Here is a 15870-nt window from a genome sequence, read left to right as displayed (position 1 = left end):
GATGTCAAGACATTCTTGATAGAGGGGAATCTGGTTTCAGAGATGAAAACTGTGGGTTTTTTGTTTGTTTGTTTGTTTGTTTTATTTATTTGAGAGTGACAGACAGAGAGAGAAAGAGGCAGATAGAGAGAAAGAATGGGCGCGCCAGGGCCTCCAGCCACTGCAAACGAACTCCAGATGTATGTGCCCCCTTGTGCATCTGGCTAACGTGGGTCCTGGGGAATAGAGCCTCGAACTGGGGTCCTTAGGCTTCACCAGCAAGCACTTAAATGCTAAGCCAGCTCTCCAGCCAGAAAACTGTGTTTTAAAACACCTGTGTTTTGGGTTGTGGAGATATCTCAATGGGTAAGAGTACTTAAGCATGAGGAGCTCTCAGAACAGAGAACTACATAGCTCAGAGGTGAGGGAGAGACCTCACTTCAAGGATATAAGCAGAAGAGCAAGCAGAGAAGGCACTGAAATGATCTCGTCTCTGCATGCATGCACATGGCATAGGCATCAGCACACCCTTGTGCATACACCACACTCCACACACATCACAGACATATTCTATACACAAGCACATAGCCATGTACTTTATAACTGATTTTTAAAAATAGCTAAAATCCTTTGTATTATTTAGTCATATAATTTAAGCACCTAAATGTATGTGTGTGTGTATGTATATATATGTATATGTGTATGTATATGTGCATGTATATGTATATATGTGTATGTATATAAAACATGCATATATAACATAATACATATATATATATATATATATATATATATATATATTGTTTTCAACATAAAGCAAATCATAATATATCATTTGAGCAACTTTATTTTAAAATAATATTGAAGTTGATTTCATTAAAATTACATAATTTTGATAATTTAATTTGAATATTTAAATGGAAATATAATTTTATAGCTAACAAGCCACCATTTACTATTTTTGTCCAAGGGCCTGATCATTAACTTTTGGATCCACAATCGTTTTTAGTATCACACGAGGAAAGTCATGTTTGAGAGGATATTCCCTGAAGTCTTTCTTATGATTAAGTTGGGTACTAACCTCACTAGTATATAGAATTTCCATTAACCATAAGACCAGCATTATTTAAATGGATGATGGTGCTCTCAGAATATTTGTTGAAGAATCTAAGAACCCACCCTTTGTTCTCTACTAGTGCCCTACAATGTCTTCAGAGATGGTGAGGAATCCACTGTAATTTGGAGACCAATTTTTAATTTAAAGTAATGTGTACAGCCAATCAATGTAATGCCACTAATTTTTGTTAAGAAATAAAATTATAAAATCAGTGACTCTATTATAAGCCTCCTAAACTGGTCCAAGGTTGAACTCAAAAGTGAGGCAGTCTGAAAAGATTTAAACCATAATAGCAACAATGGAATTCAGAGCTTCTTGGTTTGAAACCATAACTCTCACTTAGAGGTACATTCCTAACAAGCTCAACATATCAAAATTAGCATTTTTTTTTCTTTTTGACAGATTTCAGTAGCTGACATGTTTCACTTAGTTATTTTACAGGAATTTTCATAGTACTTGGAAAAATAGAAGTATCTAGGGCCCCCATTAGCTACTTACAGTTTGAGATCAGATAATATTTTTGACTACTTTAGTCAATGATTTAATTATCATAACCCTTTGATTAATCTAGACTTGATTTTTGAAAGTAATGAGTAACAATGGTGAAAAGTTAATTTTGGATATTATTTTATTTTTTATATTCTTTTATGCCTGCTAGTAATTTAAATACTTACTGTGATACTGTGATAATATATACTGAACATGAGTGACCCTAAGTAACTCAGACATGATGGTAAAGCCCAAGTGACACCCAGACAGAGGCTTCTAACAGCATATAATGAGTATTAGGGAATTTATAATTTAGCATGAAGGTATTTTCTTTTTTTATATAAAAGATAGATTGGAGTCAAACCAAGGAGTTTGACTATGTTCTCCTATAAAAAATGCCATGAAGAATTTTGTCAAGGACATAAAATGATGTAAACTACATTTATAACACCTGAAAAGAAAAGCATTTCATTACTAAATACTATGACACTCTAAGAGTGGAAGGCCAGAAAGTATAAATTCAGAGACAAAACTGCAGCTGCTTTCCTAGAAGTTAGTGAGTGGGAAATGTTTGCATGTATTCTCAAGTTTCTGAGGTTCAAAACACTAAAGAGAGTTGGAGAGATGGCTGAGCAGTAAAGGAACTTGCCTGTAAAGGCAAAAATTCCAGGTTCAAATTCCTATTAAACCACATAAAGCCAGATGGACATGGATGCATGAGTCTGGAGTTTGTTTACAGTGTCTGGAGGCCCTGGAGTGTCTATTCTCTCTCTCTCTCTCTCTCTCTCTCTCTCTCTCTCTCTCTCTCTCTCTCTCTCCATATATATATACACACACACTTTTTTTCCCTATCTCTCACTGCTTCCAAATAAGTAAAAATATTAAAAAACAAAGAATCAATGAGATTAAGTAGAAGAATGAGAATGGAATAACAGAACATGATTTTGTTCACAGCACTTTTCAACAAATCAGTACTTTCTAATACTAATATCTCTATTTACATGTTTGTGTGTTTTCACTATTACTAAAGATGTTCTAATATCTAGTTGCAAAATACTTGCCCTACCTTTTGTTGAATAGTTCTGTAAATTCTAGCTACTCTACAATGGTAGAGACATATGTATTCTACTAATTCAGGAATCTGGTCTTAGGATATCTCCCCTTTGAAACCTCACCTCAGCTCAAACTGAAGGGAATTAGGTCCAGCATTAAAATATTAAAATGACAGACTGTGTTCTAGTCTGTCTATCTATCGATCGATCGATAGATCTGTCTGTCTGTCTGTCTGTCTATCATCTATATATTTATCATCTGTCCATCCATCCATCCATCCATCCATCCATCCATCTATTATCTATCTAACTTCATGCCAAATTGTAAATTCCCAAGGACCCATCTCTGCACTGATTACATCCTAATGCTTTTATATTGACCAAAGAAAACAATCAAGCAAAAACCAAAAAAATGAAAACGGGATGAATGGGAAACTGCTCAAATAAAATATATGTAAGACAAAATGAGAGCATAATATACCTGAGTTACTTACAACTTCCCATTGTGTAAATTATTGTCATTCCTAGTGGAGATAGACATTGTGTTGTTTCTAGATTGGGTCAAACAGTGCTGCTGTGAGCCCTCTTGTATGTGTTGTTGTTGTGTTTTTTTTTTTTTTTTGTGGGGAGAATAGGAATGCTGGAAATTAGGAGAAGTTCATCATGTATAGCTTATCAAAGAAAGTTAACTAACTGCAAGATGTGGAAAGAAGATTGAAGGGAGGATGTGAATATGCTCTTTGCAAAGATTTGAAGGACAGGAAGACCCACCTACAGAAAAACACAAAGAGAAGGTTAGAAAAGCATGTTGCAGTTTTAGCTCTGACCCTTGAACTAGTTATAGTTTGCTAAATGTTGCAGTCAGCTCCTTGTTGCTTGGACAAAGCACTGATAAAAAGAAATATGTAGAAGGTAAGGGTTTATTTTGGCTTACAGACACTAGGGGGAGCTTCATGATGGCAGGGCAAACTATGGCATTAGCACAGCTGGACATCATCTCTGACACAGTGGTGGCAAACCAAGAAGCCAAACACTGGCAAGGGGAGGCTGGCTATAGCATCCATAAACCCACCCCCAGTAACACACCTCCTCCAGGAAGCTCCAGTTCCCAGATTTCCACCAGCTGGGGACCTAGTATTCAGAACACATGAGTTTGTGAGGGCCACCTGACTCAAACCACCACAGTAAATCCCTTCACATTATCAGTGCCCTAGATTTTTCCTCTCCATCAATGATAATAAGGCCTAAATGATTGCTTAAATTTTTTACAAAGATGGTCATTTATGTTGCCCAGTTTTAAAGTGTGTTTTATGCAAAGAACATAGCATACTACACTGCATCTCATCTTCCATCAAGTACTTTCCTACCATTGTTTGGCCATATGCAGAATCACCTTATTGCAGGATGCATATATTGCCCAAGGGTTCAGATTCTACCCAACATGATAGCTTCATTAGTATTCTGAAGACTAACAGCTTAGCTGTAACTACATTAGGAACCCAGCAACAATTGTATTAGTTATCAGGAAACTTGGTTATGCGCACTGGCAGCAATGAGGCAGAGCTCTTCTGGTTCCATCACATACAGGCACATTTCCAATTCTTGGAATAATAGGTCTTATCTTCTAAATGCTTGCACAATTCTAATGTGATCTAAAGTACATAGGAGTAAAGATTAAGTAGACATATTTTTGTTTGTTTTCTAAGGAAGGTAAAGATATACAAAATACTATTATAGAACCTGGCCACTTGGTCTCATGATAGAGATAAAATAAGTAAATAGGCCCAAAAGAAGGGAAAGAAAAGATGTCAGGCTAAACATAATACAATATTTTTTAAAGGAGTTCTTTTACAGGGCATCATAAATATTCCATCAATGTATATATGTGCAGGAAATCTTCATGAAGTCTGGTATGGCAGACATTCTGTTTATGTCTTTCCACATACTCCCTTCTTATCTTGGCATTGTTAATTTTATCCACATATAACTTAGGGCCTCTATAATCACATTTTTAATAATGTGAACTCATTTCAGAAATTGATAGTACCATGACTCTGATAATTCATTTTTGTCACCATAATTACTAAACTAGAAAATCACACAAACAAGCACTATTTTACAGGTACATATATTCTATACCTTCACATCTGAATTTTCAGCATCATTATCTGAGCCCTCCATGTAAAAGTATAACAGAGGTAACAGTGAAATACAGTGGGGAAATACTTAGTCAAATTCAACAACTTCTTAAAATATTGGCAGCATTTTGAGGATTTTACTATTTCATTTAAGTTTCTAATAAAGGAAATGGGTAAGTCTTACTGAGCACAAATCTTGATCACCTTTCTGTTGGAGCATGTTGTAAAGCTTTATTTTAACAATAATTATTTCAAATAATTTCAAAGATTCAAAATCTTTCATAGAATTCCAAAGGCTGGAATGCATAGAGAAATAGTTCTTCTCAGTAGAAGGGACCTTAGGGTGAATGGTGAAACTACCCCCCACCCCTTAGAGCACATTATGCCACTACAAGAAGGTCTCGTTCACTGTACAGCTTAAGGCAGATGACTCATGTAATGATTATTATTATAACTTGTTATGGACTTGCAGCTTCCACTGAAATTTTTTTATTTCAGAAATTTTATAAAAGTCCCTTCATCTACATGTTTTATACCATGTCTAATTCTCAGAAAAAAATGCAGAAATGCTTACTTATATATAAGATAAAATATGAATGATGTCTTGACAGAAAGACATACAAAAGTATTTAATATTTAGATATCAACACTGTTACATTTATGAGCAAATTAGATTTAAGAAGTAGGAATGTTAGGTCTCACTTTCAGCTCACACTTGAAGTTGCTCTGCTACCTGAGATAAAAATAGGATTAATTTATACACCACTCAGATGGATGTGAACATATATGTGTGAAGAGATGTTTAGGGGCTGATATATTTATTACTCTCTTTTATTCTTTTCCTCTCTATTTAGCATCTTTGCAATAAGAAGGCCATGATACTTATAAGAAAGATACAAAGGAGTTCTTGCAGTAATATAAATATAATGAATAAGCTAATCAAAAAAGTAAAGAACAAAGATTTACTAGATACCTGGTATACCAATGCATGTATGGAAAAGTATATGATATAAAGTTAAATTTATGAGAAATAAAATATAAAATTCAGACTAAGAAAATAGCAACTAAATCAATGAAACTGCTATCAGTATATCAAATTAGACTATGCTCTCTGGGACAGAAAAGCAATGAAAGAGATATAATAACATTATCAGCTTTTCATTATTGGCCCCAGTGTAAGTCATCAAATGATATATAATCAATCTGTGCTTCTCTCTCTCTCTCTCTCTCTCTCTCTCTCTCTCTGGATACAAACATACATGAACTAAATATATACAATTTCAAATTTCATCAATTATACATTTGATATAGTCATATTTTCAAACAGTAAATACATTTGTGGATGAAAATATACATGCTAAAATCCCCTCTGCTGCCAGGTGTGGTGGTACATGTCTTTAATCCCAGCACTTATGAGGCAGAGGTAGGAGGATCACTGTGAGTTCAAGGCCACCCAGAGAATACATAGTTAATTCCAGGTCAGCCTGAGCCAGAATGAGACCCTACCTCAAAACAGAAAACAAACAAACAAATCCTCTGTGCTACCAAATAATTAAATAAATAAATATGTAGTTTGAAAGTCGACAATCACAGACTCATAAGATGTAGGTTATAACCAAGTATTAAATGATAAGTCTGGTATTATTCTAACTTTACTGGCAAATGATAATGCTATACCCAGACACAGCTCTCTAATAAAGTAGCATGTTCTCTTTTTAGATATGCCTGCATGAAGTTGAGTTGAACAGAAGCATAGGATAAATGTTTTTAATAGATTTTATTTTATTTATATGTATGGACTGAAATAAACACAGACAAGTTTTGACCTTTGTACAGATAGACAATAGTTCAACATTATCTCATATTCCATAAATATTACACATAGGGGTAAAGTTTAATAAAATATAATGTTTAAGAATTAAAAGGAGGAACAATCAACATTAGTATAAAATTCTTGCATACATGTGTTTGTGATAGACATATTCTGATTAGACCATGATACATTCTCTTCTCTTTTGTCCAGCATCACACCTGACTTTTGGTATTTATGTCCACCTGCATGGGAGTGAGTGAAAGAATGTCATAATGTCATAACTGCTTGTTGGGGGTGGCACCACTATGGAGTGTTTGCATACTTAGTAAACATTGTGGTGAAGTTTAACAATCAAGAAAAAAAAAGCACAAATTTACCAGAAAGACCATTATGTCAGAGAGTTGCCATGCTATTTGAGCAATAAGAATACTTGATAGTCCTTTGGCTGATAAAATTGTAAAATTTGCAACTATCATTGAAAATAGTGACAATCACCCAAACTATTGAACAAAAAATGTTCATGTGATTCCTTAAATACACTCCTTGAGCATATAGGCCCCCAACAACACACTGAAAGGAGGAAGTCAAACCAAGGGCATGTGTGCCAATATTCATAGCATTATTCTTCCCAACATCCCAACAGGCCAAAGCAGAAAATAACTTAAATGTTTATCAAAAGATGATCAATAAAATGTGGTACATGCACATACCAGAATATCATCCAGCATGGCAAGATACTAAAACTCTGACACATGACATATGGAAGTAACAGGAAGGCACTAGATGGAGTATCATCAGCATGACAAATATTGTGTGGTTATGTTAAGAAGGACCTGGAGTAGTCAAACCTTTACAGGCCTAAAATAGAGGGGTGTTCACCAGGAGTTGGAGAGGAGAGGGAAGAAGGCATTCCTTAAGAGCCTACGGCTTTGGCTTGGAATGTGAACATGTTCTAGAGGTGATGGGTGCACAGCACTGGAAAGAAAACATATGACACAGGAACTGTACACCTGATTCTGATTAAAATGTTTAGTGTATTTGATCACAATTTTGACTAAAAGAGACAAATAAAAGAGACTTGGTCCACATTTGCAATTCTCTTTTTTATTTTATTAGTGTCCCTTGACCATTTGCTTTCTTAGAAAGTACCACTTCATGTTTTTACAACATTTCAACAAGCAAGCCATGTACATCTATTTTCCATTGTATTTATACTCCCATTATAGACTCCTCTGTGATCTACAACATTGGTTTCCAAACTGATTTTATTTTTCTTTTAAATGTAGTTCTCAAGACCTCATGAGGACTACAGAAGCAGAATTTTTGAGTGGATCTACTTAAGATTTTTCTTCTAAACTGCATAGCAATTTGGTTATACATCACATAGGGAACCTCTTAGTGTTTTATTTGGTCTGTGGTTTTAAGTGAATGGTGATAGATGAACTGATTTGTCAGGGTTATTTAAATACCAAATACTAACTCCCCCATAAAAATCTACAGATTTAGAATAAGTGACATGGGCGTAGTGGTGCATGCCTTTAATCCCAGCAGTAGGGAGGCTGAGGTAGGTGGATCTCTGTGAGTTCAAGGCCACCCTGAGAAACTATATAGTGAATTCCAGGTCAGTCTGGACTACACTGAGACCCTACCTCTAAAAACCAAAAAATAAAAAAAATAAAGAAAGAAAAAAAAAGGATAAAGTGTCTAAGATTATTTTCCACACTGAGTAACATGACATAAAAACTCACTTTATCTGCCATGAACTAACTAAACCTGTGTGGGTAGCAAAAGAAAATAACACATTCATTTGGAACCTAAGGACTTTATAAGAACAGCATGGTTCCAAAATTCTAATAATTTCCATTGATCCATAAAATTTGATGGCAAGATCATTTTGGATCCAACCTAAACTATAATTCCCTTTATTGTATGCATGAATTATATATTCCAGACAGTGTATGTAAGGTTGAAATTATCTAAGACTAATAATACCAAATGTACCTGCTTTATGGGAGCTTTATCACAAAAATGTGTCAATTGACCCAAGATTTTATAATATGTGGAGAGAGACAGATAATGCAACAGTGAGAGCTACAGGTGGACAGGAAGGGATGGTGGGAGAAATGGAGACGGAGAGACAGAGAGGGCAAACATAAAAAAAAGAAAAGAAAAAATTAAACTGGGCATGGTGGCGCATGCCTTTAATCCTAGCACTTGGTTGGCAGAGGTAGGTGGATCGCCGTGAGTTCAAGGCCACCCTGACATTACATAGTGAATTCCAGGTCAGCCTGGGCTAGAGCGAGACCTTACCTTGAAACAAATATTTTTTTTTATACTTTCGTAGGACATTGACACATCATTCTATGAGGAAAATACACATATTACAAAGGGTAAACATGGTCAATTACATGAATATTAATCTTGGCATTTCTCTCCTTATTCTAGCTGTACATTTTAAGGGGAAAAAAAAAAAAAAACACCTAATGTGAGCCATGACAGTGACTGCCATGGCCATACTGTATTTTAATTATTTACTTCACAAAGGTAGAAATTACAAGAAGCCAAGAGGCTGAGAGATCCTTACCCTCCATGCAATTCTTGGGCTGAGCACCCCTTACTGTCCACACAATCCTTGGTCAGCAGGAGGCTGAGCGACCTTTACCCTCCATTCAGTCCATTGGCACCCTTCCTGATTCTCTCTACCTAAGGAAATAATCTTCTTTTAACACATTCCAAGTCTCTCCTCCACCAAAGCTTTTCCAACTGGAAGTTAGCACCTTGGCATGAGAATTCTCACCACATCTTATTTGTACCCCCTTTCCTAACAGAAATATGAATATGAGTTTCACCCCATTTGTGAGATGACAATCAGTGCAGAATGTCATTCATCTTTGCCCATTACATACCAGTGTAGCTTCTATAATTTTAGTGGACCAACCTTAAATATTATACATTGACTTACCATCTTAAAATTAACTTTATTAATATGTACTTTAATGCCAGTATACCGCTTTGTTTCTGAAATATCATAAAGTACTGTGGTGGTATCCTTAAATTTGAAAGACTTTTACACTGAAAGGAAGTCTCTCTGTGGTCTATAACAGAACAAAAGAAACACAGAATCTCTTCAACTATTGCACTCTATTATCATCAGGTCTCCTGTGAATCGCTGTTGTATCTAAACAGTAGTAAGATGCCTCAGTTCTTGCTACTAAAAACTTGAAATGAAATATACAGTTCCAGAATTTCCAAAAGCACTGTATAGCAATGAAACAAAAGTATTATATAGAAAAAATTAAATACCAAATCAAGATACTATGGTTGTTCTCTGTGTTCCCTTCTCCCAATATTTCAATGTCCATTAACACCTAACCCATGCATGAGTTTATTTAGCATATTGACTCTTTTCAATGCTATGTACCCAGTCACCCACTGTTATTAAAATGTAAGCTATCTGAGAGCAGCAACTCTATTCCTCAGACTGAAATCAATGGCTGTCATTATAGAAAACACTGCATCAAGTTGAGTTGTGCCTAGTGTAATAAATGAACACATCTCTTTCTCAAAGTAATATTCCCTGGTTCTGAAATTATATATATATATATATATACACATACATACATACACACATATATACATAATATACATATATACATATATATATATATATATATATATATATAAATCATATGCCATATAGCAAGACTTTGTTGACAATGATTATTAAGCTAGCAAAGAGAATATGAAAGACAAGAAGCTTGCAGTGTACTTTACCTGTGACTCTGGTTTGATGAGTCAGGAATGTGGCTGGATGTGATGGGTTTCAACAATCATTTTTAGTAGTTCCTCCTTAAGTGATCTTTACTGAGCTCAATGACCATTCTCCCATTAATGTCCTCTTCTATGTAAGGAATGATCCCAGGCTTTTAGTCTCCTTTCCAGCAAACAAGAAAGAATTTTCCAGCTCAGTTCCAGATTTTTGTAGGACTCTGATGCATATACAAAGTCCAACTTACAGATGCAGAGTCTAGCTGTTGCATTAGAAAAGCTACACTTGAACAGTGCACAGGCAACAGCACCCAGGCCAAGGAGGCTCCTCCAGACCCTCCTTAGAGTGCTGCTCCTGAGTGGAGTAGTGAGGCAATGACAGCTGCCTTATAAGCTAGCCTTGTTACTCCTCAATGGAGGATGGTTTATGGGGGCTGTTGAAGCTTATCCCATACAGGTCCAGGAATGGTAATAATGGACTCTTTTCTTTCCCCTTGCCACCCACTAATCTACCTTGCATAAAACACTCCAGGGAGCATGTCTTCTTTTAGCATTGATAGGCAGCTAGTGACTAGGTCTTAAGATATACTTGTAAATTCCTTGGGATCATGCAACATTTGAGGGTGGGATGCCTCTTGCACCACTTCTTTGAAGAAGTACTAAAGGGGAAGCAAATCTTCCTAGATCTAAGGCTATAGATGGAGAACATGGGAACTGGAGCCAGCAGTGACTGGGGTACTCATGCAACGTTGCAGGGGCCTCAGCACTTCTAGGCTAGTCAGATTGTATACCCACCTTGCCCCCCCTCCCCTAGTGTGGTCATAAAGACTTGCAGAGGCAAGGAAGCCTTAGGAGGTTGTCAACAAAGGACAGACTGAAAAGTCATGATGGGATGTAAAGTACATCAGCCTCAGGATTTATATCACTGGATTCCTTAGAATTTAGGAAAAAAAGAAATGATGCAAGTTTTATAATTTTCTAAGAAGTCCACCACAAACTTTCACAGGGTTCATTGTGGAAACCAGCCAAGAGTTATAAAATTTAGATTTTAGTGCATATAATTAATAATGTTTTTACTCAGAGAAAATATATACTTTACAGCAATAAAATTTATGATAATTAGCATAAATAAAAATTTTAAATATGCAATAATACATTTTCAAACACTGTTAGAGAGTATTAAGCAAAAACAGGAGATCCTAAGACCTGATGGGCATTTTCTCATGTACACTGAGCCACAGAACCAAAGCTTAAAAATAATGTTTGCAGAAGGATAAATACAACAGTCTGTGTTGGGACAAGTTTAATGCTAACTTCTCTACAGGGGTGTGGGAGACTCGTTTCCAAGTTTTATGGCACCAAAAATAGCCAAAGCTATATGATGCACTTACACTGTGTAACATTGGGGAGAGACTCCACAGTGATAATGACACATCTGCTCTGGCTGAAAGATTAAATGGATCCCATACACTCCTGGACCTTAAACTGGTAGTTCCATCCATCATATGAAAGAGCTCAACACTATATAAACAATACAGGTCAGTACTTCTCTTTAAAGAGCATTATACCATAGGGCCTAGGGAGATGGCTCAGGAGATAAAGAGCTTGCCACACAAGCTGGAGGATCTGAGTTGGGATCCTGAGCACCCATATCAAAGTTCAGTACTGTAGAATCCCAGCAAGGAGACAGGTAAAGCCAGCATGATCCCTGGGACCCACTAGATAGTTAGCCTAGCCAAATATGTTTAGTGAAGGGTGTTGACTTTAACAGAAATAAAAAGAGAGAGTTTGATCAAAGAAAACAACCAAAATTGTTCTCTGCATTGCACATTGGTGCACATATACATATGCACCCACATGTCTGTACAAACATATACCTATGAAAAATAAAATATATATATATATATATATAAATATGGTAGTAAAAACATGTAATTAAAGCTACTGTGAGATGAAATAGGAGGATTATAAACTGGAGGTCAAATAAACAAGATCTTACCAAAAAGAACAAAACTATTGTGAAGTAGCAAAAGAGTTTTTAAAAATTCCATCTGGAAAGTGCTACATGAGCTACTGGGGAAAAATGTCCAGTAAAACAACCAGAGATCTAAGCTACTCAGAATCAAACACCTTGACAGGATGCACATGCCAGTGCAATAGTGGCACACAGCCTCACTGAGTAACCAATAACTTTTTGATTGGCTAAGACATCCACTCAATGTAAAGGAATCCATATCTGGAATTGGGAACCAGATCAGAATCGTCTGGATACAATAATTATGTTCTCTAGTGTCAAGCTTGCACTAGTCTTTGGCTAAAAGAGGGGTTACATACATCAAACTCTCCCTAAATTAATAATTCTTATCCCATTTAACATATGCTGACTTCATTCTCCATTGGAGAATCTGTTCCCTTTCAGAAGGTAGCAAGACCAGAGGAGATAAACTGCCCTCATACTTAAGCCAAGCCACAGATGAATCCACAGAGGAATGAGGAGAAGAGCAAGAGCACTGGTTCGATGCTGTTCCTGATAATCCGTACCAGGGAATACAAAACAGACCTTGAGTATACTCAATACCTACCCAGGGAGAGATCCAGAGGCTCCTAAGAGCTCATCACTGAAGTAGACATAAAACTCACCCACAATGACTCAGGGAATTTTGCAGAAGAGGAAACAGAAAGATTGTAAGAACTACAGTTTGAGAGATCATGCCCAGAGGCATTCTCTCTCCCCCAAAATAACTGCTCCCACACACATAAATACAACCCCATGGGAAATACCTGAAACCCCAATGAGGTGCATCCCCAATAGAATGGGGGCAGGGAGGAGGGAAAGGAGGGTACCAACTCATGATATAACAATAGAAAACATCTTGGTAATTAATAATTAAATAATTAAATTAATTATTTAATAAATGAAATAATTAAAAATAAGCATAACAAAGAAAAAATTCCAATGTTAGCTAGATACAAGCACCACACAAGAGACCACATAAAAGTAGTCTTGTTAGAAGGAAGAGAAGAAATTACAAATAGACCTATGAATAAAAAGTGTGAAAATGGAGCAAACCAGTTCACTAAATGAAACAAAGAATTCTAGCTACTTGGCTCATCCAGGAAGGCATGACTGCTAGAGTTGAGGGTAAATCCAATGTCTGATAATTATACTAACCCCACAAACTCTCAAAGAAGTAAAAAATAAATAAAATGACAAGGGTAGGGACATTTTCTTTATATTGTGTTTAATGAAGCAAGGAAGCAGTGAAATACTTTTTTATCAAGAATGAATAAATTAAAGTGCCTTTTCTTCAGCATTTATTAGAAAATCCACTCATGTGAAAAAATTACTACCAATATTTTTATATATTATTAACTCCTAATATGCAAAAGCATATTCTCATAAAGTCTTCCCAGTTTGTCCATTTAGTATATTCCACAAGTCCCCAAAGGATGCTTGAAACTACAAATGGTACCAACTGCTAAACATGTTGTGTGCACATATTTAAGTCACAGGCTAGGCACTATGGGCAATTATCAATAATAATCAATAGTAACATACAAGATATAAAGTGCTCTCGTAAAGTTTACATGAATTTCTATTATTTCTCTTGCTCTCATTCTCACTTTCTTTCTTCAAAGTCAAGCCACATGTTGGCATTTTCTAGGCCACAACTGACTGCACGTAACTGAAAGGTCAAAAGTGAAACTATGGATTAGGAGGTCTGTTCAATATATCTATAATCTATTCTCCCTAGTGGACTATGCTTAGGATGTTTGCATGCTATTATTAGGTTTTGAGAAAGCCTTGTGTTCCTTCTGTAACAACATCAAACCACAGTATGCTTCTTCCCATACCATTCTCTGAACAGAATGCCCTTTTCCTGAGCCTCATCCCTGACATATTTCCAGGCTCAGATGCATTACTCTGTTTAGACTTTCTTGACAGTCTCAGCCAGAGCCAAGGTTTCCCCCCCATCTCAACAGTTCCCGTATGACAGTCTACTGTATTAATAATGAAATAAGGTTTTATAAGATTGGCCCTCACTAAATTCCATTTCTTAACAAAAGAAAAACAGTTCCTATTCTTTTTATTATCTCCATGGCCTACAAAGAGTTTGATATAAAGTAGGCACTCCGTAATTACATACAGAAAGAAGGCCATGTAGAAAGCATGGAAATCTAGCCATTGTGATAAACATAATGCAATAAGCTCATATTATGCACTGTAATTGCTAAAAACAGAGCAGATATTATTTAAATTTCATCTTCATGGCAATAAAAGGCAGCCTGTTTGAAGGTGTGAAATTCAATCATCACCCTGTTACTATGATTTTTTATTTGAAAATGATACTATTAATATATTTCACTTATTTTAAATAAACATGAACACTTTCAATATTTAGTAATTTACAGATAGACCAGCCATTTACATTTCCTCTGCCCTGCTAAAAAAAGAGTAACTGAAGTATTCTAACAAAGAAATACTGTTTGTAAGCATGACTTGAAGATAGAAAAAGTATTAACAGAGAAAAATAAGTAAAATTCAGCTTTATGAACTCCTGTTATATGTTCTAATATATATTATGTATGTGTGTACATATATATATATATATTATATATTTAAATATATATAATATATATATATTTATATATTAGATAGAAAGAGAGAGAGATAAATAGATGTGTTCTTGACATTATTTACATGATGGTGCTATATAGGGCCAACCTCCATGAATCAAGTGTTCCATTCCCTTGTTTATATATGAAAGGGTTTTTAAAATTGGATGGACATCTGACATGTAAGATTTTTATAGGTGAAAGATTAATGTGCTTCCTTCTAGGTTAAAAATATGCATGCTGAGGGCTAGGGAAATAGTTCACTGGGGGGAGCACTTACCTACAAGCATGAAGACCACACTTGGTGTGATATGCCCCTGAGTTGATCCCCAGCATCCATTAAAAATAGTTGGGGGAAGCCTGGCATGGTGGCGCACACCTTTAATCCCAGCACTCGGGAGGCAGAGGTAGGAGGATCGCCGTGAGCTCAAGGCCACCCTGAGACTCCTTAGTTAATCCCAGGTCTGCCTGGGCTACAGTGAGACCCTACCTCAAAAAAAAATAATAATAATTGGGGGCTGGAGAAATAGCTTAGTGGTTAATTGCTTGCCTGTGAAGCCTAAGGACCCCGGTTCGAAACTTGATTCCTCAGTACCCATGTTAGCCAGATGCACAAGGGGGGCTCATGCATCCGAGTTCTTTGCAGTGGCTGGAGGCTGCGCATCCATTCTCTCTCTCTCTTTATCTGCCTCTTTCTCTCTCTGTCTGTCACTCTCAAATAAATAAATAAATATAAACAATAACAACAAAAAAGAGTTGGGCAGGGCCACACATGATAACCCTAGCCTTGTAGTGGGTGGAAACCAGAGAATTGTAAGGGATCTCTTGTCAGCTCGACTGACCAAAATAGCAGACCCAGGTTCACTGAGAGAGTCATTCTCAAGGAAACAACGTGAA

This window comes from Jaculus jaculus, chromosome 11 (genome assembly GCF_020740685.1).
Source record: "Jaculus jaculus isolate mJacJac1 chromosome 11, mJacJac1.mat.Y.cur, whole genome shotgun sequence".
Taxonomy (NCBI): domain Eukaryota; kingdom Metazoa; phylum Chordata; class Mammalia; order Rodentia; family Dipodidae; genus Jaculus; species Jaculus jaculus.
The sequence above is the reverse complement of the archived record's forward strand: the minus strand, read 5'-3'. Positions refer to the sequence as shown.